General features: G+C 45.0%; 1 non-coding gene across 1 annotated transcript; it reads right to left on the reverse strand.

Annotated features, from left to right (window-relative positions):
• Positions 1-1,948: 1,948 nt before the first annotated feature.
• TRNAG-CCC (transfer RNA glycine (anticodon CCC)) lies at positions 1,949-2,021 on the reverse strand. Its single transcript has one exon. It is a non-coding gene; the product is annotated as a tRNA-Gly (tRNA).
• Positions 2,022-5,861: the final 3,840 nt, after the last annotated feature.

Below are 5,861 nucleotides of genomic sequence, written 5' to 3' on the forward strand. Positions count from 1 at the left end.
TATGTTAAGTGGTTTGTACTAGACTGTGTCAATGTGAGGGAATCTTTCTTTACTTGGGTTTGCTTCTGTACAAGCATGGGAACAATTGATTCCCACTGGGTGAAATCCTGCTTTTAAGATGCCAGCTCTGGAATCTTTGATCTTGACACAGATGCTATTTCTATGACTTTTGCTGTTCTCTTACTGGGATTTTTTTCCTGCTTAGAGGAAACTGAAAATAGTTCCAGATTTTATTCCTCTAAGGTGACTGTGTTCTGGGAACACAGGACAGAGTGTGGGGTGGGGGTTGGTCATGACAGTAGAGCACCTGTATGGGTTATGCTCTTTATAAGTGCCTCTGAGTAGTACATGGGGTTCCCCTGACCCCAGACATTAAGCAATTTCTCAGGCAGAGGGAGAAAGTTACATACTAAAAACGAGGGGGAAACATGATTGAGGGAGAAAGGGGAGGACACATACATTTGGGAGAGTCTTGAGGGTCCCAGGAATAATGAGGAATAGATACACATAGATCGATCAAGAAAAGTCATGAAACATTGAGGTGTGAAGTTGTGATAGTTCTAAACACTTTGTTCTCTGTGCCTTCTCACTGCTCATTTTTCTTAGAAGGGCAGTGTCTTCAGAGAAATATAGGTGTAGACTTTGCTAGAGGGAGAATGATCATTATTACAGGGTCTTGTTGGATTAATGAAGTTAAACTGCAGTTTTGATGGAATTAGGTCAGTACAGAGGACACACACACACACACTGAACTTTAGGAAAGACTAGTTATGATGGCTGTGTTCTACTTCTGTGTCTTAAAAAATAACTAATGGAATAGCTGTAGGGGGGTTAATGAGACTGATTTCTGTGTTAACCAGGGCTCTCTAGGTTTACCACAGCCTTCCAGGCAGGAGAGAGGGAATGCAGAAGTAGTCAGCAGTTAGGTGCCCAGGTTCACGTGATGATTGCAGTGTTTGTCACCGTGAGCCTTTGGTTTAGGGTAAAGGGAAAGGCCATTTCCAGATCAGAGTGTGATGCCACGTTGGCATAGACCAGAGAGCAAAGAAGGGAAAGAACCCTAGTTCTTTTCTGAATCCCTCCCAGGCCCCTGAAGAAAGAAGAATGAGAGACAGAATGCAGATGAGGTCAAAAGAGAGATCTTCTAGCCATTCTGATTTCATCTTACAAAGTTTCAGTTTATTATCCCCTCCTTCAAGTGACACTCTCCTCACTCCCACCTCCTCTCAACTGAGTTTAAGCCCCTACTGCTACCCAGCAGTCTGTTTACCACCTTTTCTAAAAACTACCATCCTTATGTTTGTCTTTTTAACCTGTTGTCCAGGGGAAGGATTTGAAGCATATCCATTTCTATACCCCACTACTTAGCACAGTGCCAGGCACAGTCAGCACTGCATAAATGTCTGCTTGCTTGAACATCAATCAGAGGGGTTCATTAGCTTACCTTACTATTGGTTCCTAGTAGTGGAAATTCTACAGAGGTAGCTTAGGTTAGGTTGGTGTTTTGTTTTTTGTGTTTTTTTTTTGTGTGGTACAGGGGCCTCTCACTGTTGTGGCCTCTCCCTTTGCGGAGCACAGGCTCCGGACGCGCAGGCTCAGCGGCCATGGCTCACGGGCCTAGCTGCTCCGCGGCATGTGAGATCTTCCAGGACCCGGGCACGAACCCGTGTCCCCTGCATCGGCAGGCGGACTCTCAACCACTGCGCCACCAGGGAAGCCCTAGGTTGGGTTTTAATCTGATTTATGAGCTATTATAAAGTCATCTGGAATCCCATTTCTTTCTTTATTTTTTAAAAAATTATTTAGTTATGTATTTATGTATGTATGTATGTGGCTGCGTTGGGTCTTAGTTGCTGCACACGGAATCTTTGTTGCCACGTGCGGGACCTTCATTGCAGCCTGCGGGATCTTTTTTGTTGTTGTTTTAGTTGTGGCATGTAGGATCTAGTTCCCTGACTAGGGATCGAACCCAGGCCCCCTGCATTGGGAGTGCAGAGTCTTAACCACTGGACCACCAGGGAAGTCCCTGGGATCCCATTTCTTTCCTTCTTTCTGCTCTACCTTTCTGAAGTATCTACTTCATCTTAAGGCTGGTGGCTCCCTCACGGCTGCAGATTGGCTGTCAGCAATTTTGTAGGCCATGTCCTTGCTAGACCGTGTATTTGACTGTGTTAAGGGGAAGGGAAGGTTGGGAGTGTGTTAGGAGAGGCCCAAGATTTTTGTTTTTGTTGTTGTTGTTGTTAAATTTATTTTATTTATTTATTTAGTTTTGGCTGCGTTGGCTCTTCCTTGCTGCGTGCGTGCTTTCTCTAGTTGCGGCGAGCGGGGGGCTACTCTTCGTTGCGGTGCGTGGGCTTCTCATCGCGCTGGCTTCTCTTGTTGCGGAGGATGGGCTCTAGTCATGCAGGCTTCCGTAGTTGTGGCTCGTGGGCTTCATTGCTCCGTGGCATGTGGGAACTTCCCGGACCAGGGCTTGAGCCCTTGTCCCCTGCATTGGCAGGCGGATTCTTAACCACTGTGCCAGCAGGGAAGCCCAGGCCCCAAGATTTTAACTGATCAAACCACCTTCGAACTAATCTGAGTGGCCAAGGGATGCCATTTGTGATTGGCTTAGTCCTGGAGTCCTTGAATCAGTCTTGATGGAAAAGAGGAAGGGGTGACCTGGATTGGCTTAGGTTAGATTGGGCTCACCCTGGAACTGGTAAGGAATGAGCTTCCCCCAAAGCACATGAACTACAGGAAGAAAGAATGGATACTTAACTGGAAATCTGACTTATGAAGGGGAATGTGGTTGTTGCATGGGTAGCCAGCAAAGTCCACTGTTTTAATGCAGATTTTCTAGGGAACCTTACTTTATGGCTACTCTGTTCTTCTTATAGAGTCATTTATGAATTTATTGATTGCATATTATGAAAAAGAATTAATGGTGAAATTATTAAATTTTGAGTATGAGACTCTTCCCTCTATTAACTTACTCAGATAGGTAAAACGTTAAATATCAGTACAGGAGAGGGGTGAGTACAAGGCAGCAAGATGACAGCAATCATGTTCATCCAGAATATATGTACTTTGCATTCCCCAGTAATGCTTTTAATCAGGAAGTCATTGTGTCAGGCACTTCGGGGGCTACAGAGATGATAGAAAGGAGATTCTGGCCCCCTCCAGACTTCAGGCCCAATCAAGAGAATGGATAAAAGGCTTTGGGGACTGGGAAGAAATGGCCTCCCTCACAGAAGCAAACCACCCAGAACAGGAACCTGTAAAACAAAGTGGGGGCTCCTGGGGAGTGCTCCAGAGTCCTGGGAGCCTGGATGGTCAGAGGAGATGCTTAGCATGTTCTGTGGGCAGTTCTGCCCTTTGTGTAGTGACAACCGAGCACACTGCTCAACTGCTCAGAGCTGTGGGTCTCAGGAGAGCAACCAGATCACGCAGTGCCCAGGGTGGGGCAACCTTTACACTCACTGGTCACTCACTGCCGGTGTTGCTGCTTGTTAGAAAACCCCATCGTGGCCCAGCCGTGTTTGTTGGAGGATTTCTGTCACCAGGTCAGCCTCTGCTGATCTGATTCATAATTAATGCTTTTAGACTTTCTGCCTTCTTCTTAGAGCTATCCAATCACATTTATGGATATTTTAGAGAATTAAAAAACAAAATAATAATCGGTTCTTCATTCAGCACATTTACTGGGGCCTGCCTTGTGCCAATCACTATGCTAAGCTCCAGGGTCATGGTGGTGACCCCAAACTGATGTGATTCCTGCTGTCACGGCCTGTAGTCTAGTGGGGGAGGCAGACAAAAGGCAAACAGATACATGAGATATTTGCCAATTGTGATGGTGAGAAGGAAACAAAATGGGCAGAGCTGAAGATGTGCAAGAGGTTTAAGATATCTTTAAGGCAATTTGTAAATGATCTCATGATTACAGTTTTTATCCTAACGATTTCCCCAGATTAAATGCAAATAACTTTCATTGTCTGTCTCTTAGGTGTACTCAGCAGGTCCCTGATGAACCAAGAGAACCCTCCACCGTATCCAGGGCCCGGTCCGACGGCTCCGTACCCACCTTATCCACAGCAACCGATGGGGCCTGAGGTCTACCCTCCAGGACCTATGGGGGGACCCTACCCACCTCCTCAGGGGTACCCCTACCAAGGATACCCACAGTACGGCTGGCAGGGCGGACCTCAGGAGCCTCCTAAAAGCACAGGTACTGTGATGTGAATGGGGCATGTATACAGTTGGTCCTCCATATCTGCAGGTTCTGCACCCACAGATTCAACCAACCACCAGATTGAAAATATTTGGGGGAAAAAAACTCCAGAAAGTTCTAAAAAGCAAAACTTGAATTTACTGTGCTCCGGAAACTACTTACATAACATTCACGTTGTATTTACAACTATTTAAATTGTGTTAGGTATTATAAATAATCTAGAAATGATTTAAAGTATATAGGAGGATGTGCGTAGGTTATATGCAAATACCTTTCATATAAGGTATTTATATATAAGGGACTTGCGCCACCGCAGATTTTGGTATCATGTGGGTCCTGAAACCAATCCTCCGTGGATACCGAGGGACGACTGTATGTGTATTACGTAGGTGTGCATGTGTACAGTCCAGTGTCACCAATGGAAATGTTTGCATGTTTTCTTTGGCAGAGAAGAAACTCTGGCCTTTGTTTGCCATGGTTGACATTTCCAAAGCTTGGTGACTGCTTAGGGTGGCTTCTAACTCCTGAGAAGGACTTCTTTCTTGGGAGGGCTGAATCAATTCTGCCTCCTTTCTCTTGTCCCCTGTGGGGCTGATGACTTCCTGGCCGACATGTTTTCTGAAGGCATCTCCTCGAGCAGTGAGAGGGGGCAAAGTACCAGTTGGATTCTTGCTCTGGCAGCCAGTTTTGCTTTACAGGTTTAGCCTGTTGGGATTGTTTTATGTCTCAACTTGTTGACCCTCAAGTCATCCTCTTGCCCCTGCTATTGGGGTGGGTTTTCTTTACTAATATGTTTTCATAATTCTATTTAACCTGCTAGCTGAGTTGTCAGCAGGCTTCTGAGTCCTTCTTGTGTGCTGGAACAGTGCTACTCAAAGTTGGCTGTGCAGACAAGTGCCAGTCCCTGAGAGGCTATCAGGCTGCAATGAGATAAATACAGAAAGTGAGAGTAAAAATCTTAAAACTTTGAGAGCAATTTGACATTGCTGTGACATTCGAGCATGGAATCTTGCATTTTACAAAAAAGTAGCAGTCTGTGAAGGGTTAGGAAGGAAACATCTTGAGAAGCACTGTGCTACATGTCTTGGTGACCGTTATGACTGTTTTATAACCTTTTGGTTTGCAGAATAGTTGCTGTCTTAGAGCTTTCAGCTTTTGCATATAGCTTATTCTTACCGAGTGCTTATTATGTGCCAGGTGCTCTCCTAAGAGCTTTATATACATTCACATTTAATCCTTGCAACAGTCTTATGAAGTTATTCCCATTTTACAGTGAAGTAATTGAGACACATAGTGGAGTAACGACTTGCCCAACGCCACCCAACTAGAAATGGCCAGACCCCAGATCTGAATCCTGAAAGTTTGACTGTGGAATCTGTACCTGTACCTTATTGCTGTACTGTTGTCCCTTTCCTGTCTTTTCTGACCTGACACATTTGTCTGAATTTAGGGCCTTAGGCTGCCTCAGAGATTTTCCTATAGTTTAACCTCTTACTAATCAAAAGTAGTAACAGAACTGACAATTCATTTTATTTCAGAATTTGAGGGTTCTTTAAAATGGGTGGATGCCAAGGAAGAAAAATAGGTTTAAGAGGAATTGTGCGCTCGGTATGGGAAAGATTTTACTTTTATGGGGTCAAGTCAGGGGCTG

This window comes from Phocoena phocoena, chromosome 3 (genome assembly GCF_963924675.1).
Source record: "Phocoena phocoena chromosome 3, mPhoPho1.1, whole genome shotgun sequence".
NCBI classification, from domain to species: domain Eukaryota; kingdom Metazoa; phylum Chordata; class Mammalia; order Artiodactyla; family Phocoenidae; genus Phocoena; species Phocoena phocoena.